Source organism: Ursus americanus, chromosome 33 (assembly GCF_024610735.1).
Source record: "Ursus americanus isolate L20-20 chromosome 33, mUrsAme1.1.p, whole genome shotgun sequence".
Classification (NCBI taxonomy): Eukaryota; Metazoa; Chordata; class Mammalia; order Carnivora; family Ursidae; genus Ursus; species Ursus americanus.
In genome coordinates, this window is record NC_142159.1 from 31752185 (window position 1) to 31778729 (window position 26545).

The window sequence follows — 26545 nt, forward strand, 5'->3', positions numbered from 1 at the left end:
CACTGACAGTGTTTTCTGATTGGGCAAATCCTATCGGAACGCCACCCAAAGTAATCTTGGAATCCCCTAGAAGCTGGTGGTTCGAGTGCTTGCACCTTGGGTCAGTATCATAAATGCTGGTTAGGATTTAAACCCCTTTAAATCTCCTCCGAAGTTTAAATTTGCATTTTGTGGTGATGAGTGTTTTGACTTCAGGTGTCTGTGAGAGGCAAATCTTCACAAGAAAAGACCCCAGGCCGATTTCAGCCAAATAGAGACTTTAGAGATGGCAAAGATCAGGGCTTACTTTCAACAAGTGTTAATGCAATTTGCCTGTTGAACCTCACCGATTTCTCTTTAAGAATGAAATACTGCTAAGATGCTATTAAAAATAGAGTTGTGAAAGAAGGAAGAAAGACTGAGAGAGTCACTCCCATAGAGTTGAAAAGACATGGAGGAGGTAGGGTTTATGCACATCTCCTGTTTCAGTTCCATATAATGGAAGATCCAGGGGTTGATGAATGAGAACACACTTCCAATGTGAAAGAAGATTCCAGGAGGAGTAAGCATTGCTAAGATAGTCCTGCAAAATGTAGTTGAAATAGGGTTGATGCACATCTTCTGTTTAGGTTCTGGGAGCAGCATGAACGTTGGACTTTTGTCAGTAGTTGCAAATGATCACTGACCTCTGGGCCACCTCCAGGACCCCATCCTCCTGCTTTGGTCTGAAATAGACATCATGGAACACCTGGTAGCCAAACCGCCAACCATGCATTAGTTTAAGGTCTGCTCGCAGCAATCCTAACTCTTTCCCAGCTTGTGCGACCCTGTGATTTTGACCTCTTTGAGCCTGCACTCCCTGCTGGCAGTGTGGAGCACACTTTCCGTTTGGGGGTGACTCTGTGTCTCCCAGAGTGCAATCCCTAAGACCTGAACTCAAAGCTGTACTTGTTTTACAGACGGTTCTTCTTGGCTCACATTCCTTGGCCTGGCGGGTAGGATGCAACGCGTCTGACCTCTGCGTCTTCGCCGCCGGTTCCAGTGAGATAGGCACAAGAATGGTCCACCCTGTCATCTCCCCGGTGGTTTTGCATCACAGTGGTAAGTTGTCTTGGTTCTGAACCTCCCGCCAGGGTTGAGGTTCAGGCCTTTATTTGGATGTCCTCTTTTGGTGGTTTCTGTCTTTACATCTGAGGGGAAAAGATACCTTCTTCTTGGCTGTGACATTGGAGACAGGTCCTTAAAAAGAAAATACACAGTTGGTTCTTTGGGGAAAAGACCTTAGTAGGACAGATGTAGAAAGTTCTGCAAGTCCTCGCCCCACACAAAAACTCTGAACCAGAGGTTGCTTCTGTTGGCAGAATCGTGCGTTAGTGCAGGTTTACCGCATAAATCGAGGTACCCCCCCCATTTAGTGAGCATGTAGCAGCTGTCAGCACGGTGCTGGGTGTTCTATAGCCAAGGCCCTGGTCCTAGCACAGACAGATCCGGTCTTGCTGATGAAGAAAGTTTCCATACAAGTTGCAGTCTCACCTCCCTAAGTGCTTTCCTTGGAGCCCTGGAGACACTCCCAATCCTCCCCTTCTTTTGTGAGATCACCACTTACCTACCATCTGGGGAAGGATCTTGATCTGCTTGTTTTCTGTCTCTGTGATAAGAAGAAAAGCCATCTTCTCGAAAACGTGTCCAAAAGCTTAATGAGGTAATCATCTCAAACCTTGGAACGTCATCATGAATTCAGTGCCGTTAGATCTTATTGAGGTCCCTGAGGTCATGCGTAAGTGGAAGAGGGGATTTGAGAACTTCGTTTAATCCACAGTTACAGAGGTGCTGAGATCTGTAAAGAAATCACACAGTTGGAAGAGAATATGGCGCTCCTTTATTCTGGTTCTGGCTTAACACCTTTTGCTCCTGGTTTGTCCGTGGTCTTTTAAATCTGAGCTTCTCGGCGATTCCATTTCAGCCACCTCAGGTCTCTGTGTTGAGTACTTTCGGGACCAAGTTCAAACCATCTAACAGGGCGTACGAGGCTCTTTACCATCACTATATGAATTTGGTGCCCTCTCTCCAACCCCCTTATGGTCCAGTCACACTAAGTGTTGCTGTGTCTGTTGTTTGCATTCACACCCTCCCTGTATTCCCACCCTTTGCACTCCAGGCCTTCAAGAATCGGCCATGTCCCTTTCTCTATGAAGCTCCTTAACCTCCCCCTCAGCCCACATCATCTACCCTGTACCTCCATAATGATGTCCTTGTCTTCCTTTGGTTCTCCGTAGGCTTCCAGCCATTTTCCAACAATACTTATTGCACACATACTGTGGGTATGTAAGCAAGAGGCGTTCTAGCAGATTAGTAAGACACTGAGCTCTAGGGCCAGACTCCCTGGGTGCGCATCTTAACCCTGCCCCTTCTCCTTAGGCAAGTCACTTGACCTCTTGGGTCCAGGTTTCCTTGCCTGTAATGCAAGGATTATAATCCTACCTGTCTCAGAGTTGCTGTTAGGATTCAGTGTTGTGGAGTTTCTCCAAAGAAAGCGCTCCATCATAGTCATTGTCTTTATGGTACTTGAATGGAAGCTCCACGAGGAGAGGGAATTTCCGCTTCCCGATCTCTGCCCGGGTCAGTGCCTGGCACTAGTAGATGCTTTAAACATACGGTGAACGAATATATGAATTTGCCAGGCGTTCTTCTAGTCTCAGGGCAAGCGGCCTTGAACAAAATAAACAAGATCCCTTTCTCATGGCTTCTACTGTAAGCTTTAGACAGAAGCACACGCTTTCATGTAATAGCAGGTGCTGTGAGGAATGTACAAGAGGGAAGTGGGATTGAGGCTAGGGATGGAGGAGCAGTATTAAGTGCGGATGGGCCAACCACACAGAGGATCCAGGTGAGGATTTCAGCCAAGGGCCCAGAATTCCCGAGGGAAAAAGAAGCTCTGCTGGTTAATAGAGCCTCCCCATTTTCTCCAAAGGGCTCTTGGAATGTCTGTCTTCCCCACTAGACTAGGAACGTCCGAAAAGAGGGACTCCATCGTGTAATTGTTTATAAATATCCTCGCTGGTGATTAGTTGGACACTTGATAAATACTTGTTGATGAAACCAAGGAATCCATGTAGGAAAGGGCCTTCCCGTTTGGAAATGCAGGCTCTGAGAGACTCTTCTACCTGTCTGTTTTCTTTTCTCCTTGTATATTCTGCCTTCCTGAAGTCTAGGCCAAGGAATACATCTGAGCATTGACTCATCTTCCTTCCAGTGCTATCCCTGAGCTCTAACATTAGGAGGTCACTTTTCCCCCCAGATCCCAACATTTATTAATCCCCTTTTTGGTAAGAATTAGGTTCAGAGCTGCAGAAACTGTTCTGTAAATGGAAAAAAACTTTAGTAAAAGATTTTGGTTTTCAGAAAGTCATTTCATTTGATGAATTCTAAACATTTGCTCTTTGAGAAGCTCCTTTTCGGTTATCAACATAAAAATGAACCTATCATTTAAATATCCATGCTGTATTACTGTCCAGCACTGAGTTATGAACTTGCGGTGTTGTGATTTATAACATAGATGTGATCTTACCCCGTTTCTGCAGCAAAGCTCCTTAAAGCCCTTGGAATTCCTAAGTGTGGAGGGTGATGGGGTATCTTTTGTTTGCTGTGTTAATGAGAGACTTTGGGACTGAGGAGGGGGCTGGTTGCCTGCCAGTGGAACCAACCACTTGATTATTGGGTGGGAACTTTCAGGCCCGCCCTCCACCTCCTGGGAGGGGAGAAGGGGCTGGAGAACAATGATTGTCATGAAATCATAAAATCATGCCCATGTGATGAAGCCTCCACAAATACCCTGAAGGACGGGTTCTGAGAGCTTCTGGGTTGGTGAACATTGGAGGTGCTGGGAGAGTGGCGCTCTGGAACGGGGCATGGAAACTCGATCCATACCCCTTTCCCCGTACTTGGCCCTACGCAGATCTTCTCTCTTACTCTTCCTGAGTTGTATCCTTTTATAATAAACCGGTAGGTTTGTAAGTGAAATGTTTGTCTGAATTTTGTGAGCCACTGTAACAAATTAATTGAGCCTAAGGAGGCAGTGGTTGGAACCTTCCATCTGTGGCTAGTCAAGCACAGGTGGCAAACTGGACTTGTGATGGGCATCTGAAGGGTGCTGGGGGTCCAGTGTGGTGGGACTGAGCTGTGCAAGCTGACACTATCTCCAGATAGGTCGTGTCAGAAAAGGACATGCGGGTGGTGTCAAAGACTTGCTTGTCACGTGGAAGAAACACATTGCAACTGGTGTCAGAATTGTAGAACTTTATTGAAAGTCGATACGGGGATTTGAAATTAAATGAAATCATTGATGGTCTGGTTTATCTCCAGGGATGGGGGGAATGAAAGTCCATGCAATACTTGTTAAACTAACACACGTAGGACGTAAGATCGTCAGAGAGCCCAGAGGAGGGGGATCCTTCACCCTGAAACTAAGGGGAAATAGAATTTGTAAAGAGGATTGTCTGAATCCTCTTTATGTTCATTAATACTTGCCTATCCAACCTTCCAACAAAAGCAAGGGGAATGGGTAGGATGCTCTTGTCTCCAAGATAAGAGGTTGGGTTTCCGCGGGATCAATAGAAGAGCTGAATATATATCCTTTGGATTTTGGGGGGCATACTCGCATCTGACATATGGCTGAGGAGCCTGAAGGCAAGAGCCTGTTTCCTCAGGCAGCAGGAAAGATACACAGATAGAAGGGGGGAGGGGCACAAGACTTTGTTGTGAAGTAACTGAACTTCCGCGGAATGTAAGGTAAAGTTTGCCTTAGAGGTTCCTACGGTCCAAAGACAACCTCCGGGGGAGAGGAAGGCACTACGTGGGAATCACTTAGGTCGAGCTTGACTGGTGATCATCTGATCCTGAGGGACAATCACCAACAAATAGATATAAAAACCGCATACATCCTGTTCTAGGGGAGTAACAGTGAAAAGACCAACGGTATTGTTAAGTTCTCTGAAGACCTTAGGGGAGACAGATTTACATTTTGGTCAGGCCCTGAGATCACAAATCAGAATGAAAAATAGCAGTCAATAAAGAACTTTCTTGTATCCCTACCTCCGGTCCCTCTCCAGGCTTTTACCAGGAATGTGAAAATGGCATTTTGTAGTGAAGGGGAAATAAGCATGGAAAAAGAAAATCAACAATCTCTTCACATATTTAACCACAGCTTGGTTAGGAAAGAAAAAAAAGCATTTTCATACTGTTCATTGTCTGCTGAGTTGAGACTGTTTGCAACTTAAAATGAGAGTTAAAAGTGGTGGCGGCGACTTGCTGGAGGCGGAGCCCACATGCAAGAGGCAGCACCTGCAGGCTGGGGTCGGCCTCCGCAGTAGTGCAGGGAGCAGGGACATGCAGGGAGTGCCCCCCTGCTGGAGGTGGGTCCGAGTCCCACCCCCCCCCACTGGAGACAGCAGGGTCGTCCACGGATGCAGCGCCCCTGCTGCAGGCACCAGCGGCAGTGCCCACTGGGCTGGAGGCCTACAGCGACCACTGAGACAACAATGGAGGTGGCTCCCTTGCAGGAGCTGCAGGAGGCTTTGCTTTTACTGGAGGCGGCTCGTGCATCAGCATCCTTCCTGGGACCGGCGCCCGCCGCAGTGGAGGAGGCGCCCTTCTCGCTGGAGGCAGCAGGGGCGACCACAAGATGCAGCGTGCCTGCCAGAGGTGCCCGCTGCAGCGCCCCTGCTGGAAGCTCCCGGGGCACCGCTGTTTCTGGAGGCAGTGCCCCTGGCACAGGAAGCAGCAGGGGCGACTATGGAAGCCCCGCAGGCTGGGGGCGGAGCCCCGCAGGCTGGGGGCGGAGCCCCGCAGGCTGGGGGCGGAGCCCCGCAGGCTGGGGGCGGAGCCCCGCAGGCTGGGGGCGGAGCCCCGCACGCTGGTCGCTTCTCACTTCGGTGCTGCGCGGACTCCAGTGCGGACGTGTTGGCAGCGGTGGAGTCTTCGGCAGCGTTGATCGTGTCATCGGCGGCAGCATTGGAGGTGTCTTGGGCTTCGAGGGAGTCAGCGAGAGCGGCGGCGTCCCTGGAGGCAGCAGAGGCTGCTTTATTGGAGGGGCGTCGACTGAAGAGGTCTCGGTGTTGGAGGCAGCCCCAGCCTCGGCGGCGCTGGCGGCGGCGCCTCCCTTTGACGTCAGTGGTGCGCCGCCTCCGGCATTGAAGGTGGCGTCGCTAGAGGCATCGCTGGAGGCGGCATCCACAGATTCGGCCTCGGCGCTGGAGGTGGCTGCGGCGGCTGTGGAGGCAGCGGCAACGAGGGCGACGGTGAGTTCCCAAGTGGCATGGGCTGCGACGCAAGGGGCGGTGAGGGTGGTGAGGGCAGCGGCGGGGAGTTCCGTGGTCGTGCTGTGGCGCGGGTGTTGATTTCCGTGGCGACGGTGGTTGCGCGTCAGTGAGGTCAGGGGCCCTGGTGGCAGCGGCACCTGCATTGTAGGTGTGCAGTGACGTCAAGGGCCGTGGAGTCGTGGGTTCCCTGGCGGGGAAGAGGATGGCATGGTTGGTTAGGGCTCTGAGTCCCAGGCGGCGGTGAGGGCGAGGATTGTGAGTTGTCATGGGTGGCGAGGGCAGCAGCCGTATGGTCCCAGGCAGAGATGGGAGAGGGCGTGGGCGGTATGTTCAGCGGTGGCCACAGCAGGAAAGGCTGTTGCTTGGGTGGTGGGGAGATGGGTTGGGTTGGAAGGGGCTCTTTCTGGTTCTGTTTCTCCACGGACATGGTCTTGTAGGTTATTCTTCTCTCTTGGGTCCTCTAAGTTATGTATATACAGTTTTGTATTATAATTTATTTTATAGATGTTTTATATATTGTATACTTGAATATGATGCTTTATATGTTAAATTAGTTACATATGGTTAATGCTGCAATGAAGATGCAGGTATAAATATGTTTTCAAATAGGTGTTTTCATTTTGTTCCGTTGAAAGCTAAGAAGAGAAGTTACTGGATTGTAGGATAGTTCTCTTTTTAATTTTTCTTTTGTTGGCGGAGGCTGCATACGGTTTTCCACAGCGTGTGCACCTACTTCTGTACCCACCAACAGTGCACCAGGGATCCCTTTCCTTCACATCTTAGCTAACGTTTGTTATTTCTGTCTTTTTGATACCGAACCTTCTAAGCAGTGTGAGGCGATACCTCAGTGTTGTTTCGATTTGCATTTCCCTGATGATTATTGATGTGGAGCATCTTTTCACGGAACTGTTGACGTCTCTGTGTCTTCTCTGCATAATGTCCGTTTGGAAAATCCTTCCACTTTGTTTTTTGTTGTTGTTGTGATTGAGTTGTAGGAATTCATTCTATATATTGGAAAGTCACCTTTTATGAGATTTATGAGTAGCAAGTCTTTTCTCCCAGGCGGTAGGTTGCCTCTTTATTTAGTTGGTGATTTTCATGGTTGGGCAGGAGCTTTTTAGTTTCTTGTAGCTTCGCTTATTTACTTTTGCTTTTACTGCCTTGGCTTTTGGAACATGATCCAAAAAAAAAATTCACGCCTGAGTAGTACGTAGGGCAGCTTTGTCCCTATGTTTCCTGCTAAGAGTTGTAAGGTTTCAGGTCTTGAATTCATTTTGAGTTAATGTTTGTGTCGAGTGTAAGATAGTGGTACGGATTCATTCTTTTGCATGGGTCTGTTCGGTTTTTCCAGCACCGCTCAGTAAAGGGACTGTCCTTTCCCCCTTGCATATTCTTGGCTCCTTGGTCATAAAGTACCGGACCGTAGAAGTGTGGGTTTCCTTCTGGGCTCTGTCTTCTGTTCTGTTGATCTGTGTGTCTGCTTTGATGCCAATATGCCAGCAATCAGTAGAGCTTTGTAATAGAGTTTGAAACGAGGGAGCACAGATTTTTATGCATTTTGTACCCTGCCACTTTACTGAATTTGTTCAATAGTTGTTTTTGTGGTTGTGTTTAGGGTTTTCTACATATAATATCATGTCATCTGAAAAGAGTGACCTTCACTTCTTGGTTTCCAGTTTGGATGCCTTTTATTGATTTAGTTTTCTTGTGTAATTGCTCTGGCTAGGATTTCCAGTATTGCAGTGGACGCTTGGCCAACGTGGGTCTGAACTGGGCAGTCTGCTTATTACGTGGGTTTTTTCAGTAAAGAGACGTTGCTGTAAATGTATTGTCCGTAAGGTTTTTCTTTGTTATTTCTTTTCAGATTTTTATTGAAGTGTTAGTTAAGGTGGCCTTATAGGTGGCCTGCTGCCACCTTTCCCGTGAGCGGAGAGTGGGAGGGGTGCACTGCAGCGCAGGGTGGCTGTTACGTTGGGGTCAGGGAAGGAGGAGGAGAACGTTCCAGCGACCCTCTGGTGACACCCACGGCCTGCCCCGCAGCCCCTCGGTGTGGTTCCAAGAGAGGGAGGTGGTCCTGGGCCAGCTGACCCCTGTTTCCTTCCACCTGTAGGTGTGAAGAAATAGCGGCACTATGAGCTCATCCGGATGGCGTACGACATCACTGGTGAGAGCCCGGCTAGTGTGCCCATGGAGGTGCTTGTCGTCGAGGCTGCTAAGCTCCAGGCGCCACTACTCCTCACCCTACTTACTACAACTTGTGGAAGCAGCAGGCCGTGGGCGGGCAAGCCCGGTACAGGTACAAGGTAGTGGCACATAGGGAGGCAAGGCCACACCTGCACAATGTGGTCAGCGCGCAGAGCGCCATGTTCATGCCCGCTGCCTGGCAATGAGACTCGGCTCACCAGCCAGGTGAACTGCCCCAGGCTGGAAAAGCAGCATGGGTGAGAGTCCCAGCCTCGGAGTCCTGAATGCAGTTCCTTACTCCTTGAGGACAGCACTGGGGTCAGGGAAGGGGCAGGAGAGGAACACAACACACTGGGGGATTCCTGCACCCTGAGTCCTACAGCGCCCAGCCTCAGAAGGCCCAGAGTGAACATCAGTGGGCACAGGAACGGTGGGGCCCTACGTCTCTACCAGTTAGGATTCCACTGAAGGAACCTGGGGCTCTGCGTCCTCTTCTCCTTCACTGGTACCCCATCCACAGGATAATGGGGACCCGAGCCCCTCTTGGGGGCTTGAGCCTCTGGCGCAACCCTTGCAAAAGCGCCTCTGAGCAGAGCTGCGTCCCCTGGCCAAGATTATGCAGAGGGGTCGTTCACGCATTGGCTGCCTTTCCCTGCACACCTGCGCCCTCACCGCCTCTGCGGCATCATCTCTCCTCAAGGCCACACGCTACATGGCAGCTTGCCAGGCCACAAGTGCCCAGCCTAGGCCCCGGGGGTGGTGTGGCTGCTGCCTCCTGGCAGCGTGAGTCTCCAGCTGCAGACGGGCAAGCTGGAAGCATCTCTGCTTGCCTTCTGAGAGATCGCCTGTTTTTTTGTCAGTTTCCCAAACTGTTCCTGCGAACGGGGCAAGCTCCGGTGGTTCTGTGCATGAGTTCCATTTGCATAGGCTAGCCTGAGACCCTAAACCTCCATGCGGCGGAGAACCCTGCTTCTTGCACCTGAGGGCAGGGGGGTGACCCTCCTCGCTCTAGGGACTGAGCTCTGAGGGATGGCAGTGTGGCATCCCAAATGGGTCCAGCTTGTGGGGCTGCAGAGGCTTCAGGAGCCCAGCCCGGGTTAGAGCCCTCAGGCCGGGGAGTAGCACCCACACTGCTGCCTGGGCTCAGCAGAAAGATGGTGGCACAGGGCTTATGGATAAGACAAACGGTGGGTCGTTCCAGAAAAGATTCTCCAACCAAGGCAGTCGCTTATTTGCTGTCAGCTATGGATGGAAGCCCAATGTGTGCTTTTTGTAAATTGAGGTATTTTGGGGGGAAAAAAAAAAAGGAAAAAACTCATTGAAAATCATAAACTGATTCTAAATGGCCACAGCCTGTTGGGGGCCCAGCTCTGGAGGTCAGCATTGCTACGTGCACCCTGCCAGAGTATTTGGTGTTGACTCATGCCCATGAGCACTCCGAGCCAGGGCCTTCCTGCCCACTCACCTTCCAGCTTGTTGGCCCTCCCGCTCACAGCCGCAGCTCTGACCCCGACCAGCAGGCCGGGGCGTCCCCTGTCAGCCCCGCCAGTGCACCTTACGGGACGTCTGCCTGTAGGAGAGAGAAGCCAGAGGGCCTGAGCTGACCCTTGACCCCTTGGCCTCCACCTCCTGAGCATCTGAGGTGATTCTGCCCAGGCTCTGTTCACCCTGGTTCTTACCTCAGGCACCAAGCCCCACAGCACCATGAAAAGGCAAAGCGAGAAGAGGTTTGGAGGTTGGTGACAAGGCCTCAGCGTGTTAACCCAGAAAACCGTAATTTGATGCAGTGGTTGCCAGCTTCTGTGATGTTCGTAGTGGGTTTTAAGGGTTTGGTTCTGTGTCGAGGTGGAACTGTTCTCAGTCACTGTGTTTGGGTTGTGTGGAAGGGTTTGCAATCCTACTAATGGTAGAGACCATTTCCTAAAATGTTCGGTTGGCCAGATGCCTCTTGTTAAATGGTCTGGTCATGTCTGTGGCTTCTCTTGTACAAGTAGTTCAGGATTTGCCAAAGTGTCTTTCCGTGTAATGGCTTAAGTCAGTCAACAGAGAGCATGGGCCAAAATTCCAGGCTGTTAATTTTGGGCTCTGCGGTCTTAAAATGTCCTGCTTCTCCTCAGATGAGACCATACTCTACAGTCATTGAGCAAAGCACTACGTTATGGAGTTGAATGGGAGCCAGGTAAAAAATGCATATTTTTGAGACATCCAGCGGACGTCATAATCACCCTGATGACTTGGGGGGCCCATTGGGGTCCCTAAGGAGAGCCCAAGAACAAAATCACATTCCGCTGGGCGAAGCCCAGAGCCTACAGCTGGGAGTCCTGTGCTCCCTCTGTCTTAGGGAACATTTTTTCCAAGAACGTTCAGGGCCAAAAGATTAGGGACTGGCTGCTCCAGAGATGAGGTGTGACAGAAGCCAGACAGAGACCCAAACAAGCCCCTCAGAAGGCCTCCATGGACATGTCTGCTAGAGAGGTTCATCATCCACCTCAGTAGGGCCACGCGGCTCCCGCGTGGGCCTGGACACAAGGCCCTTCTGGCCCAGTGCCACCTGTAGCACGGATGTCCCCAGTCCCCCCGAGACAGGAAATGAAATCTGCCGTGTCCACACGCTGGAACCTACACAGCTGTTTGAACGTGTGAGCTGAAGTAACATCAGTAGGCACAGAGCAAGCCTCAAGTTATGCCCTTAGGAGGAAAAAGAAGGGTGCCCTGTCCAGTGTGTGCACACATGTGTGTAAATGCACACATACACACACACACACTCAGGATGTGTAAAGACCACCTCTGGAACGATGGACAAGAACTCGGTAACATTGGTTACCTCCAGCCTTGGCACGGTCTGAATTTGTCACCACGCACACAGTGTATCTTCTCAAACAGAAGAGGAAAATGATGCCAGGGCATCCAGGCTGACTGCCCCCCTCCCCAGTGCCTATCCTCTCCGGGCATCCTGGGCGCTGGTCACCGACGTGAATTGAAGCGGGTGGGCTGTGACCTAGCCGTGTCGTCTTGGGAGGATTGCTGCTGCTCTCCAATTTGTTAATTTTTTATAATACCACACTAAGCTGTTTTGAGGTGTAAGTGAGAAGTGGGTGGGGAAGCCGTCTGCAGACTCCTGTTGTCCCCAGCACAATCAGCTCAGGACACCTCAAGCCAGAACTGGTCCCTCCAGTGGGGGCCTGTCCACCCAGACGTCCACAGAAAAACCAGAGGTGGAGGGCCCCGGCACCTGCTTAGACAAAGAAGTCCAGACTGCCGCACACCAACCACGCCAAGACTTCACTGCCAACCGCTTCCTGCTCGTAGGCTTTTAGGTAAATGTACCACCGTCCAAATCAAAATCCACTACGCTGGTTCAGAGCCCTCACCCTGAAAGAGAACTGTGGTCAACATTTTGTTCTGGAACAACCTAGGCCCTTTTAGCTAAGAAATTGTACCTTGGGTCAGTCCCATCATCTGTTTAGAGTTCCGTAGTGCTGGAAAGCGTCCTACATTTTTTGTCTTTCTTTTTGTTTTAAATTAGTAATGAGGTTTTGGAAATATTTGCGTATCTAACCTGTGACATGAAAACACAGGGACCGAAGCCCGTTCTCCCCCTGCCCTGTTCGTCTTCTCCCTCCCAACCCCCCATCATGTGTACTTGTCCTGGCCTCCTGAGTAGTCTCTGCTGATGACTGTCTCTCATGATGCCCAGAACAAGCACCACTAAATGTGGTTTGTGAATTTGCTGTTGCCTTTGAGTGACTCTGAATCTAAGTGGATAAGATCTTACAAAATATGGGGTTGATGGGGACAGAGAATGATAAAAATGGCTCTTCTGAGAAAACATTTTGAAATCCGGAGCACAGCACATTGTCCGATTTGGTTTACGCTACGATCACAATCTGAGAATTTAAGGGGCAGAGGTTTCCAGGAACATCCCAGGCAGGTCACTGGGTCTTGCAGTGAGCGAGCAGGCCTGGGAACACCTGCAAGGTGGGGCCGGTGAGGTCTCTGATGGAGATCAGGGCTTGGCAAACCACAGCCCAGTCCACAGGAGGAGCCTGTATTGCATGGTGCACTGGGTGTTAGAGGCAAGTAATGAATCCTGGAACATTACATCAAAAGCTAGGGGTGTACTGTATGGTGACTAACATAATATAATAAAAAATATCATTATTTAAAAAAAAAAGAAGGCATGTTGATGGGTCTTGCCTTTCATCTAATCTGATAGGCTCCTGTCTTTGGATTGGGCCATTGCGCCTTTTTACATTCAGAGTAACTACTGAGAGCTGTGAATTTACTGCCATTGTATTGCTTGTAAAGTCCCTGTTTCTGTATATTGGCTCCGTTCCTTTCTGATCTTTGTCCTTCTGGACTCTCTCTTTGCTTCATTGTTCCCCTTTAATATGTTCTTTTAATAATACAATGCCAATCTAAAGAATTCTGGTAGAACAGTTCGGGATTGGTTACTGCTTAGTTTTCAGTGGAGGCAAAGGTTTGTAAAAGTTAAAATTCTGCTAAGTGTACATTGAGATTGCTGGAAATGATAGGTGAAGCAACTGTGTATGCAAGAAAGGTTAAGCTGTATTTTTATAAGGGCACTATAAGGAATGAGAATACATTTTTGTTCAGGAAAGAAAAAAGGCAATTTTGTTATTTTGTACTAAATAAAGACTGTTTATTCAGAGAGAAAAGTCTCAGGACAAAATCTGAATGAAAAAGAAAGGTGTAGGAAGTTTGTGAAGCGCAACTTCGGAAAAAACTTTTATTTATGGTCAGGACTAAGATCGAAATGAATGGATTTTATAGGTACGATGGTATAAGTCTGAAATTCTGCTTTTTTTCTCTCTGTTAAAAGGACAAAATTTTCCTGGATTGTTGGTCTGCTCTTGATGTGAAAGAGTTGTATCCCGGAGTCCATAGTCTCTCATGGTTCATCTCCCCCTCTGGTGCCCCCCCCCCTTCATTTTTCCCTTCCTTCTCCTAAGGATCTCCCTGCTATTCCTTATGTTCCACAAATAAGTGAAAGACCATGGACCCAGGGAAGCAAAGGAGGGTTGTAGAGGGGAGGGCGGTGGGGAAATGGGTTAGACCGGTGAAGGGTGTTAAGAAGGGCAGGTATTGCATGGAGCACTGGTTGTTATATGCAAACAATGAATCATGGGACAGTACATCAAAAGTGAATGATGTACGGTATGGTGACTACCATATCGTAAAAAAAAAAAAAAGATGAAAGATTAAAAAGAGGGAGTTGTAAACAAAGATGTTATTACTATTATTATTATGTGTTTTCTTTACCTTTGCAGAAAAGCAAAGTTTCTATGTTTTGTCTTTATCAGGTTTTTGATGACTTAAGAGGACTGAAATGTCTCAGTTTGAAAGAAGCTAAGTTTTGCTAAAGACTGCACAATCTTCCCTAAAATGTCTTTTGGCCTCCTTGGTTCAGTTTAAGTAGTGAGTTTTGTCATGATCCATATATCTATTTAGGCCTATGCTTTAAACCATTCTGAATTTTTAAACAAATTGCCTGGGATTTAAATTGTAAGTGGAGACTTTGCTTTTCTGTTCTTTTCATTTTACTACTTAGGCTTCTTTGGTATGTTAAGTCACTTGGGAAGCATTGTGAAATAAATGATTGGGAAACCATGGGTTCTGTTGTATGGGTAAATGTTATAATTGTTGTAGGAATTATGTGAATTCCTCAAGCTTTAATATGTCTCAGTATAAGGTCCTCACTCGCTGTGCTAATTATGGAAATGTTCTGTGTCACAGAAGTAACGGGATTTCCTTGTCAAGTGCGTTGTAATGAGCTCTCATCAGATCTTGAACCATGTACATTTGTGATTCTTGTGTCATTTATGCCCTTGTCGAATGTGTTTCATCCTCAAGGAGATTCATGAAAGGAATTTTTGACAACTATAAGTTGTGCTCTTTAAAATCCTAAAACTCAACTGGGTAAGAATTTCCAGAACTAATGGAGCCGGTTTTGTTGCATTCAAACAGAACAAGAATTAATACTATGGGGCAGAAAGAGTTGAGGACGATGATGATAGTTTTGTGACTCTTGTTTGAAACATTGCTGGTTCTTTAATATGTGTTCTTCCAGATTTAAGGAAACTTTATGTTAAAATATGCATGATATAGGGAGATCGGATAAAATATGTTTTTGTGAACAAGTGGAAACATTTCACTTTTCTCCCTACCCGAATCCTCCAGAATTCAGCAGCTCTCAGTGAGTATTCCTTCTTTCAAGGTAAGTTTGATTATTTGCCAAAGTTCAACACAAGTCTGTTTTCCTTGCAACAGGTCACTCCTGGAAACTTTAGTTATTTTACCAAGGCGTTGAATGAAGTGTCCTGTTGGAGAGAGAGAGACATGCATATAGACCCTGATATGACCAGACAAGTTGAAGGATATCAGGTTGACTTGATGGAGCCCCTTGGACATATTGGCCTGATAACCTTGCTTACAGAGTTCTCAGGAGCCTTGCCAGATGAGTAAAGAGGGTTACTTCCCGGCAGGTATCGGAACCTCAGGATAGTTTGGGGATCTCAAAAAGAAGAATTGACCCGAATCTACAGGTACTGCAGGCAAGTCTGTGGTGAGTATTTGGCTTGGCCTCTGGCCTCAAGACACGATTGCCAGTTCAATCTAGAAGATTCCTTACGAAAAGTTCTGGCAAAGCAAGGTTTACAAATGTATACGGTCCATTACTGTTCTTGCTGAGCTTAGTTAGAATAGATGCTATGTGAAGTCAGTCAAGCAGAGAAAGACAATTACATGGTTTCCCTTATTTGTGGAACACAAGGAGTAGCAGGGAGATGATTAGGAGAAGGAAGGGAAAGAGGAAGGGGGACGGATAACAGAGGGAGAGAGGAACCATGAGAGACTCTGGACCCAGGGAAACAAACTGAGGGTTTTAGAGAGGAAGGGGGTGGGGGGATGGGCTAGCCGGGTGAAGGGTATTCAGGAGGGCACGTGTTGTGTGGAGCACTGGGTGTTATACACAATCAGTGAATCATGGGACACTACATCAGAAGCTAATGATGTACTGTATGGTGACTCATATATCATCGTAATAAAAATAAATGAAAAAAAAAGAAAGAGTAGATGCTAAGCCAGCAAGTGTGCGATGATCGCTGCGGCCTTCTTTCATCTAAGAAACAATCACAGATCCGTGTAACTGAAAGGCATCACCCATCTGGATTAGCACACACTGCAAACACGCCTGATATTTCTGTGCCTCAAAATGGGTCCCCTTCAGCTATGAAACCATTTATCTTGCAAGTTAGGTTGGAGACATCACTTTTGACACTGACAGTGTTTTCTGATTGGGCAAATCCTATCGGAACGCCACCCAAAGTAATCTTGGAATCCCCTAGAAGCTGGTGGTTCGAGTGCTTGCACCTTGGGTCAGTATCATAAATGCTGGTTAGGATTTAAACCCCTTTAAATCTCCTCCGAAGTTTAAATTTGCATTTTGTGGTGATGAGTGTTTTGACTTCAGGTGTCTGTGAGAGGCAAATCTTCACAAGAAAAGACCCCAGGCCGATTTCAGCCAAATAGAGACTTTAGAGATGGCAAAGATCAGGGCTTACTTTCAACAAGTGTTAATGCAATTTGCCTGTTGAACCTCACCGATTTCTCTTTAAGAATGAAATACTGCTAAGATGCTATTAAAAATAGAGTTGTGAAAGAAGGAAGAAAGACTGAGAGAGTCACTCCCATAGAGTTGAAAAGACATGGAGGAGGTAGGGTTTATGCACATCTCCTGTTTCAGTTCCATATAATGGAAGATCCAGGGGTTGATGAATGAGAACACACTTCCAATGTGAAAGAAGATTCCAGGAGGAGTAAGCATTGCTAAGATAGTCCTGCAAAATGTAGTTGAAATAGGGTTGATGCACATCTTCTGTTTAGGTTCTGGGAGCAGCATGAACGTTGGACTTTTGTCAGTAGTTGCAAATGATCACTGACCTCTGGGCCACCTCCAGGACCCCATCCTCCTGCTTTGGTCTGAAATAGACATCATGGAACACCTGGTAGCCAAACCGCCAACCATGCATTAGTTTAAGGTCTGCTCGCAGCAATCCTAACTCTTTCCCAGCTTGTGCGACCCTGTGATTTTGACCTCTTTGAGCCTGCACTCCCTGCTGGCAGTGTGGAGCACACTTTCCGTTTGGGGGTGACTCTGTGTCTCCCAGAGTGCAATCCCTAAGACCTGAACTCAAAGCTGTACTTGTTTTACAGACGGTTCTTCTTGGCTCACATTCCTTGGCCTGGCGGGTAGGATGCAACGCGTCTGACCTCTGCGTCTTCGCCGCCGGTTCCAGTGAGATAGGCACAAGAATGGTCCACCCTGTCATCTCCCCGGTGGTTTTGCATCACAGTGGTAAGTTGTCTTGGTTCTGAACCTCCCGCCAGGGTTGAGGTTCAGGCCTTTATTTGGATGTCCTCTTTTGGTGGTTTCTGTCTTTACATCTGAGGGGAAAAGATACCTTCTTCTTGGCTGTGACATTGGAGACAGGTCCTTAAAAAGAAAATACACAGTTGGTTCTTTGGGGAAAAGACCTTAGTAGGACAGATGTAGAAAGTTCTGCAAGTCCTCGCCCCACACAAAAACTCTGAACCAGAGGTTGCTTCTGTTGGCAGAATCGTGCGTTAGTGCAGGTTTACCGCATAAATCGAGGTACCCCCCCCATTTAGTGAGCATGTAGCAGCTGTCAGCACGGTGCTGGGTGTTCTATAGCCAAGGCCCTGGTCCTAGCACAGACAGATCCGGTCTTGCTGATGAAGAAAGTTTCCATACAAGTTGCAGTCTCACCTCCCTAAGTGCTTTCCTTGGAGCCCTGGAGACACTCCCAATCCTCCCCTTCTTTTGTGAGATCACCACTTACCTACCATCTGGGGAAGGATCTTGATCTGCTTGTTTTCTGTCTCTGTGATAAGAAGAAAAGCCATCTTCTCGAAAACGTGTCCAAAAGCTTAATGAGGTAATCATCTCAAACCTTGGAACGTCATCATGAATTCAGTGCCGTTAGATCTTATTGAGGTCCCTGAGGTCATGCGTAAGTGGAAGAGGGGATTTGAGAACTTCGTTTAATCCACAGTTACAGAGGTGCTGAGATCTGTAAAGAAATCACACAGTTGGAAGAGAATATGGCGCTCCTTTATTCTGGTTCTGGCTTAACACCTTTTGCTCCTGGTTTGTCCGTGGTCTTTTAAATCTGAGCTTCTCGGCGATTCCATTTCAGCCACCTCAGGTCTCTGTGTTGAGTACTTTCGGGACCAAGTTCAAACCATCTAACAGGGCGTACGAGGCTCTTTACCATCACTATATGAATTTGGTGCCCTCTCTCCAACCCCCTTATGGTCCAGTCACACTAAGTGTTGCTGTGTCTGTTGTTTGCATTCACACCCTCCCTGTATTCCCACCCTTTGCACTCCAGGCCTTCAAGAATCGGCCATGTCCCTTTCTCTATGAAGCTCCTTAACCTCCCCCTCAGCCCACATCATCTACCCTGTACCTCCATAATGATGTCCTTGTCTTCCTTTGGTTCTCCGTAGGCTTCCAGCCATTTTCCAACAATACTTATTGCACACATACTGTGGGTATGTAAGCAAGAGGCGTTCTAGCAGATTAGTAAGACACTGAGCTCTAGGGCCAGACTCCCTGGGTGCGCATCTTAACCCTGCCCCTTCTCCTTAGGCAAGTCACTTGACCTCTTGGGTCCAGGTTTCCTTGCCTGTAATGCAAGGATTATAATCCTACCTGTCTCAGAGTTGCTGTTAGGATTCAGTGTTGTGGAGTTTCTCCAAAGAAAGCGCTCCATCATAGTCATTGTCTTTATGGTACTTGAATGGAAGCTCCACGAGGAGAGGGAATTTCCGCTTCCCGATCTCTGCCCGGGTCAGTGCCTGGCACTAGTAGATGCTTTAAACATACGGTGAACGAATATATGAATTTGCCAGGCGTTCTTCTAGTCTCAGGGCAAGCGGCCTTGAACAAAATAAACAAGATCCCTTTCTCATGGCTTCTACTGTAAGCTTTAGACAGAAGCACACGCTTTCATGTAATAGCAGGTGCTGTGAGGAATGTACAAGAGGGAAGTGGGATTGAGGCTAGGGATGGAGGAGCAGTATTAAGTGCGGATGGGCCAACCACACAGAGGATCCAGGTGAGGATTTCAGCCAAGGGCCCAGAATTCCCGAGGGAAAAAGAAGCTCTGCTGGTTAATAGAGCCTCCCCATTTTCTCCAAAGGGCTCTTGGAATGTCTGTCTTCCCCACTAGACTAGGAACGTCCGAAAAGAGGGACTCCATCGTGTAATTGTTTATAAATATCCTCGCTGGTGATTAGTTGGACACTTGATAAATACTTGTTGATGAAACCAAGGAATCCATGTAGGAAAGGGCCTTCCCGTTTGGAAATGCAGGCTCTGAGAGACTCTTCTACCTGTCTGTTTTCTTTTCTCCTTGTATATTCTGCCTTCCTGAAGTCTAGGCCAAGGAATACATCTGAGCATTGACTCATCTTCCTTCCAGTGCTATCCCTGAGCTCTAACATTAGGAGGTCACTTTTCCCCCCAGATCCCAACATTTATTAATCCCCTTTTTGGTAAGAATTAGGTTCAGAGCTGCAGAAACTGTTCTGTAAATGGAAAAAAACTTTAGTAAAAGATTTTGGTTTTCAGAAAGTCATTTCATTTGATGAATTCTAAACATTTGCTCTTTGAGAAGCTCCTTTTCGGTTATCAACATAAAAATGAACCTATCATTTAAATATCCATGCTGTATTACTGTCCAGCACTGAGTTATGAACTTGCGGTGTTGTGATTTATAACATAGATGTGATCTTACCCCGTTTCTGCAGCAAAGCTCCTTAAAGCCCTTGGAATTCCTAAGTGTGGAGGGTGATGGGGTATCTTTTGTTTGCTGTGTTAATGAGAGACTTTGGGACTGAGGAGGGGGCTGGTTGCCTGCCAGTGGAACCAACCACTTGATTATTGGGTGGGAACTTTCAGGCCCGCCCTCCACCTCCTGGGAGGGGAGAAGGGGCTGGAGAACAATGATTGTCATGAAATCATAAAATCATGCCCATGTGATGAAGCCTCCACAAATACCCTGAAGGACGGGTTCTGAGAGCTTCTGGGTTGGTGAACATTGGAGGTGCTGGGAGAGTGGCGCTCTGGAACGGGGCATGGAAACTCGATCCATACCCCTTTCCCCGTACTTGGCCCTACGCAGATCTTCTCTCTTACTCTTCCTGAGTTGTATCCTTTTATAATAAACCGGTAGGTTTGTAAGTGAAATGTTTGTCTGAATTTTGTGAGCCACTGTAACAAATTAATTGAGCCTAAGGAGGCAGTGGTTGGAACCTTCCATCTGTGGCTAGTCAAGCACAGGTGGCAAACTGGACTTGTGATGGGCATCTGAAGGGTGCTGGGGGTCCAGTGTGGTGGGACTGAGCTGTGCAAGCTGACACTATCTCCAGATAGGTCGTGTCAGAAAAGGACATGCGGGTGGTGTCAAAGACTTGCTTGTCACGTGGAAGAAACACATTGCAACTGGTGTCAGAATTGTAGAACTTTATTGAAAGTCGATACGGGGATTTGAAATTAAATGAAATCATTGATGGTCTGGTTTATCTCCAGGGATGGGGGGAATGAAAGTCCATGCAATACTTGTTAAACTAACACACGTAGGACGTAAGATCGTCAGAGAGCCCAGAGGAGGGGGATCCTTCACCCTGAAACTAAGGGGAAATAGAATTTGTAAAGAGGATTGTCTGAATCCTCTTTATGTTCATTAATACTTGCCTATCCAACCTTCCAACAAAAGCAAGGGGAATGGGTAGGATGCTCTTGTCTCCAAGATAAGAGGTTGGGTTTCCGCGGGATCAATAGAAGAGCTGAATATATATCCTTTGGATTTTGGGGGGCATACTCGCATCTGACATATGGCTGAGGAGCCTGAAGGCAAGAGCCTGTTTCCTCAGGCAGCAGGAAAGATACACAGATAGAAGGGGGGAGGGGCACAAGACTTTGTTGTGAAGTAACTGAACTTCCGCGGAATGTAAGGTAAAGTTTGCCTTAGAGGTTCCTACGGTCCAAAGACAACCTCCGGGGGAGAGGAAGGCACTACGTGGGAATCACTTAGGTCGAGCTTGACTGGTGATCATCTGATCCTGAGGGACAATCACCAACAAATAGATATAAAAACCGCATACATCCTGTTCTAGGGGAGTAACAGTGAAAAGACCAACGGTATTGTTAAGTTCTCTGAAGACCTTAGGGGAGACAGATTTACATTTTGGTCAGGCCCTGAGATCACAAATCAGAATGAAAAATAGCAGTCAATAAAGAACTTTCTTGTATCCCTACCTCCGGTCCCTCTCCAGGCTTTTACCAGGAATGTGAAAATGGCATTTTGTAGTGAAGGGGAAATAAGCATGGAAAAAGAAAATCAACAATCTCTTCACATATTTAACCACAGCTTGGTTAGGAAAGAAAAAAAAGCATTTTCATACTGTTCATTGTCTGCTGAGTTGAGACTGTTTGCAACTTAAAATGAGAGTTAAAAGTGGTGGCGGCGACTTGCTGGAGGCGGAGCCCACATGCAAGAGGCAGCACCTGCAGGCTGGGGTCGGCCTCCGCAGTAGTGCAGGGAGCAGGGACATGCAGGGAGTGCCCCCCTGCTGGAGGTGGGTCCGAGTCCCACCCCCCCCCACTGGAGACAGCAGGGTCGTCCACGGATGCAGCGCCCCTGCTGCAGGCACCAGCGGCAGTGCCCACTGGGCTGGAGGCCTACAGCGACCACTGAGACAACAATGGAGGCGGCTCCCTTGCAGGAGCTGCAGGAGGCTTTGCTTTTACTGGAGGCGGCTCGTGCATCAGCATCCTTCCTGGGACCGGCGCCCGCCGCAGTGGAGGAGGCGCCCTTCTCGCTGGAGGCAGCAGGGGCGACCACAAGATGCAGCGTGCCTGCCAGAGGTGCCCGCTGCAGCGCCCCTGCTGGAAGCTCCCGGGGCACCGCTGTTTCTGGAGGCAGTGCCCCTGGCACAGGAAGCAGCAGGGGCGACTATGGAAGCCCCGCAGGCTGGGGGCGGAGCCCCGCAGGCTGGGGGCGGAGCCCCGCAGGCTGGGGGCGGAGCCCCGCAGGCTGGGGGCGGAGCCCCGCAGGCTGGGGGCGGAGCCCCGCAGGCTGGGGGCGGAGCCCCGCGGGCTGGGGGCGGAGCCCCGCGGGCTGGGGGCGGAGCCCCGCAGGCTGGGGGCGGAGCCCCGCACGCTGGTCGCTTCTCACTTCGGTGCTGCGCGGACTCCAGTGCGGACGTGTTGGCAGCGGTGGAGTCTTCGGCAGCGTTGATCGTGTCATCGGCGGCAGCATTGGAGGTGTCTTGGGCTTCGAGGGAGTCAGCGAGAGCGGCGGCGTCCCTGGAGGCAGCAGAGGCTGCTTTATTGGAGGGGCGTCGACTGAAGAGGTCTCGGTGTTGGAGGCAGCCCCAGCCTCGGCGGCGCTGGCGGCGGCGCCTCCCTTTGACGTCAGTGGTGCGCCGCCTCCGGCATTGAAGGTGGCGTCGCTAGAGGCATCGCTGGAGGCGGCATCCACAGATTCGGCCTCGGCGCTGGAGGTGGCTGCGGCGGCTGTGGAGGCAGCGGCAACGAGGGCGACGGTGAGTTCCCAAGTGGCATGGGCTGCGACGCAAGGGGCGGTGAGGGTGGTGAGGGCAGCGGCGGGGAGTTCCGTGGTCGTGCTGTGGCGCGGGTGTTGATTTCCGTGGCGACGGTGGTTGCGCGTCAGTGAGGTCAGGGGCCCTGGTGGCAGCGGCACCTGCATTGTAGGTGTGCAGTGACGTCAAGGGCCGTGGAGTCGTGGGTTCCCTGGCGGGGAAGAGGATGGCATGGTTGGTTAGGGCTCTGAGTCCCAGGCGGCGGTGAGGGCGAGGATTGTGAGTTGTCATGGGTGGCGAGGGCAGCAGCCGTATGGTCCCAGGCAGAGATGGGAGAGGGCGTGGGCGGTATGTTCAGCGGTGGCCACAGCAGGAAAGGCTGTTGCTTGGGTGGTGGGGAGATGGGTTGGGTTGGAAGGGGCTCTTTCTGGTTCTGTTTCTCCACGGACATGGTCTTGTAGGTTATTCTTCTCTCTTGGGTCCTCTAAGTTATGTATATACAGTTTTGTATTATAATTTATTTTATAGATGTTTTATATATTGTATACTTGAATATGATGCTTTATATGTTAAATTAGTTACATATGGTTAATGCTGCAATGAAGATGCAGGTATAAATATGTTTTCAAATAGGTGTTTTCATTTTGTTCCGTTGAAAGCTAAGAAGAGAAGTTACTGGATTGTAGGATAGTTCTCTTTTTAATTTTTCTTTTGTTGGCGGAGGCTGCATACGGTTTTCCACAGCGTGTGCACCTACTTCTGTACCCACCAACAGTGCACCAGGGATCCCTTTCCTTCACATCTTAGCTAACGTTTGTTATTTCTGTCTTTTTGATACCGAACCTTCTAAGCAGTGTGAGGCGATACCTCAGTGTTGTTTCGATTTGCATTTCCCTGATGATTATTGATGTGGAGCATCTTTTCACGGAACTGTTGACGTCTCTGTGTCTTCTCTGCATAATGTCCGTTTGGAAAATCCTTCCACTTTGTTTTTTGTTGTTGTTGTGATTGAGTTGTAGGAATTCATTCTATATATTGGAAAGTCACCTTTTATGAGATTTATGAGTAGCAAGTCTTTTCTCCCAGGCGGTAGGTTGCCTCTTTATTTAGTTGGTGATTTTCATGGTTGGGCAGGAGCTTTTTAGTTTCTTGTAGCTTCGCTTATTTACTTTTGCTTTTACTGCCTTGGCTTTTGGAACATGATCCAAAAAAAAAATTCACGCCTGAGTAGTACGTAGGGCAGCTTTGTCCCTATGTTTCCTGCTAAGAGTTGTAAGGTTTCAGGTCTTGAATTCATTTTGAGTTAATGTTTGTGTCGAGTGTAAGATAGTGGTACGGATTCATTCTTTTGCATGGGTCTGTTCGGTTTTTCCAGCACCGCTCAGTAAAGGGACTGTCCTTTCCCCCTTGCATATTCTTGGCTCCTTGGTCATAAAGTACCGGACCGTAGAAGTGTGGGTTTCCTTCTGGGCTCTGTCTTCTGTTCTGTTGATCTGTGTGTCTGCTTTGATGCCAATATGCCAGCAATCAGTAGAGCTTTGTAATAGAGTTTGAAACGAGGGAGCACAGATTTTTATGCATTTTGTACCCTGCCACTTTACTGAATTTGTTCAATAGTTGTTTTTGTGGTTGTGTTTAGGGTTTTCTACATATAATATCATGTCATCTGAAAAGAGTGACCTTCACTTCTTGGTTTCCAGTTTGGATGCCTTTTATTGATTTAGTTTTCTTGTGTAATTGCTCTGGCTAGGATTTCCAGTATTGCAGTGGACGCTTGGCCAACGTGGGTCTGAACTGGGCAGTCTGCTTATTACGTGGGTTTTTTCAGTAAAGAGACGTTGCTGTAAATGTATTGTCCGTAAGGTTTTTCTTTGTTATTTCTTTTCAGATTTTTATTGAAGTGTTAGTTAAGGTGGCCTTATAGGTGGCCTGCTGCCACCTTTCCCGTGAGCGGAGAGTGGGAGGGGTGCACTGCAGCGCAGGGTGGCTGTTACGTTGGGGTCAGGGAAGGAGGAGGAGAACGTTCCAGCGACCCTCTGGTGACACCCACGGCCTGCCCCGCAGCCCCTCGGTGTGGTTCCAAGAGAGGGAGGTGGTCCTGGGCCAGCTGACCCCTGTTTCCTTCCACCTGTAGGTGTGAAGAAATAGCGGCACTATGAGCTCATCCGGATGGCGTACGACATCACTGGTGAGAGCCCGGCTAGTGTGCCCATGGAGGTGCTTGTCGTCGAGGCTGCTAAGCTCCAGGCGCCACTACTCCTCACCCTACTTACTACAACTTGTGGAAGCAGCAGGCCGTGGGCGGGCAAGCCCGGTACAGGTACAAGGTAGTGGCACATAGGGAGGCAAGGCCACACCTGCACAATGTGGTCAGCGCGCAGAGCGCCATGTTCATGCCCGCTGCCTGGCAATGAGACTCGGCTCACCAGCCAGGTGAACTGCCCCAGGCTGGAAAAGCAGCATGGGTGAGAGTCCCAGCCTCGGAGTCCTGAATGCAGTTCCTTACTCCTTGAGGACAGCACTGGGGTCAGGGAAGGGGCAGGAGAGGAACACAACACACTGGGGGATTCCTGCACCCTGAGTCCTACAGCGCCCAGCCTCAGAAGGCCCAGAGTGAACATCAGTGGGCACAGGAACGGTGGGGCCCTACGTCTCTACCAGTTAGGATTCCACTGAAGGAACCTGGGGCTCTGCGTCCTCTTCTCCTTCACTGGTACCCCATCCACAGGATAATGGGGACCCGAGCCCCTCTTGGGGGCTTGAGCCTCTGGCGCAACCCTTGCAAAAGCGCCTCTGAGCAGAGCTGCGTCCCCTGGCCAAGATTATGCAGAGGGGTCGTTCACGCATTGGCTGCCTTTCCCTGCACACCTGCGCCCTCACCGCCTCTGCGGCATCATCTCTCCTCAAGGCCACACACTACATGGCAGCTTGCCAGGCCACAAGTGCCCAGCCTAGGCCCCGGGGGTGGTGTGGCTGCTGCCTCCTGGCAGCGTGAGTCTCCAGCTGCAGACGGGCAAGCTGGAAGCATCTCTGCTTGCCTTCTGAGAGATCGCCTGTTTTTTGTCAGTTTCCCAAACTGTTCCTGCGAACGGGGCAAGCTCCGGTGGTTCTGTGCATGAGTTCCATTGGCATAGGCTAGCCTGAGACCCTAAACCTCCATGCGGCGGAGAACCCTGCTTCTTGCACCTGAGGGCAGGGGGGTGACCCTCCTCGCTCTAGGGACTGAGCTCTGAGGGATGGCAGTGTGGCATCCCAAAAGGGTCCAGCTTGTGGGGCTGCAGAGGCTTCAGGAGCCCAGCCCGGGTTAGAGCCCTCAGGCCGGGGAGTAGCACCCACACTGCTGCCTGGGCTCAGCAGAAAGATGGTGGCACAGGGCTTATGGATAAGACAAACGGTGGGTCGTTCCAGAAAAGATTCTTCAACCAAGGCAGTCGCTTATTTGCTGTCAGCTATGGATGGAAGCCCAATGTGTGCTTTTTGTAAATTGAGGTATTTTGGGGGGAAAAAAAAAAAAAAAGGAAAAAACTCATTGAAAATCATAAACTGATTCTAAATGGCCACAGCCTGTTGGGGGCCCAGCTCTGGAGGTCAGCATTGCTACGTGCACCCTGCCAGAGTATTTGGTGTTGACTCATGCCCATGAGCACTCCGAGCCAGAGCCTTCCTGCCCACTCACCTTCCAGCTTGTTGGCCCTCCCGCTCACAGCCGCAGCTCTGACCCCGACCAGCAGGCCGGGGCGTCCCCTGTCAGCCCCGCCAGTGCACCTTACGGGACGTCTGCCTGTAGGAGAGAGAAGCCAGAGGGCCTGAGCTGACCCTTGACCCCTTGGCCTCCACCTCCTGAGCATCTGAGGTGATTCTGCCCAGGCTCTGTTCACCCTGGTTCTTACCTCAGGCACCAAGCCCCACAGCACCATGAAAAGGCAAAGCGAGAAGAGGTTTGGAGGTTGGTGACAAGGCCTCCGCGTGTTAACCCAGAAAACCGTAATTTGATGCAGTGGTTGCCAGCTTCTGTGATGTTCGTAGTGGGTTTTAAGGGTTTGGTTCTGTGTCGAGGTGGAACTGTTCTCAGTCACTGTGTTTGGGTTGTGTGGAAGGGTTTGCAATCCTACTAATGGTAGAGACCATTTCCTAAAATGTTCGGTTGGCCAGATGCCTCTTGTTAAATGGTCTGGTCATGTCTGTGGCTTCTCTTGTACAAGTAGTTCAGGATTTGCCAAAGTGTCTTTCCGTGTAATGGCTTAAGTCAGTCAACAGAGAGCATGGGCCAAAATTCCAGGCTGTTAATTTTGGGCTCTGCGGTCTTAAAATGTCCTGCTTCTCCTCAGATGAGACCATACTCTACAGTCATTGAGCAAAGCACTACGTTATGGAGTTGAATGGGAGCCAGGTAAAAAATGCATATTTTTGAG

At 49.2% G+C, this 26545-nt stretch overlaps 1 gene segment (V, D, J or C); it reads left to right on the plus strand.

Moving 5' to 3' along the window:
- Window positions 1-12884: 12884 nt before the first annotated feature.
- LOC148107268 (T-cell receptor alpha chain constant-like) overlaps window positions 12885-26545 on the plus strand; it is a 55416-nt gene continuing 41755 nt past the window's right edge. Inside the window, exon 1 of the C gene segment in view lies at window positions 12885-16857.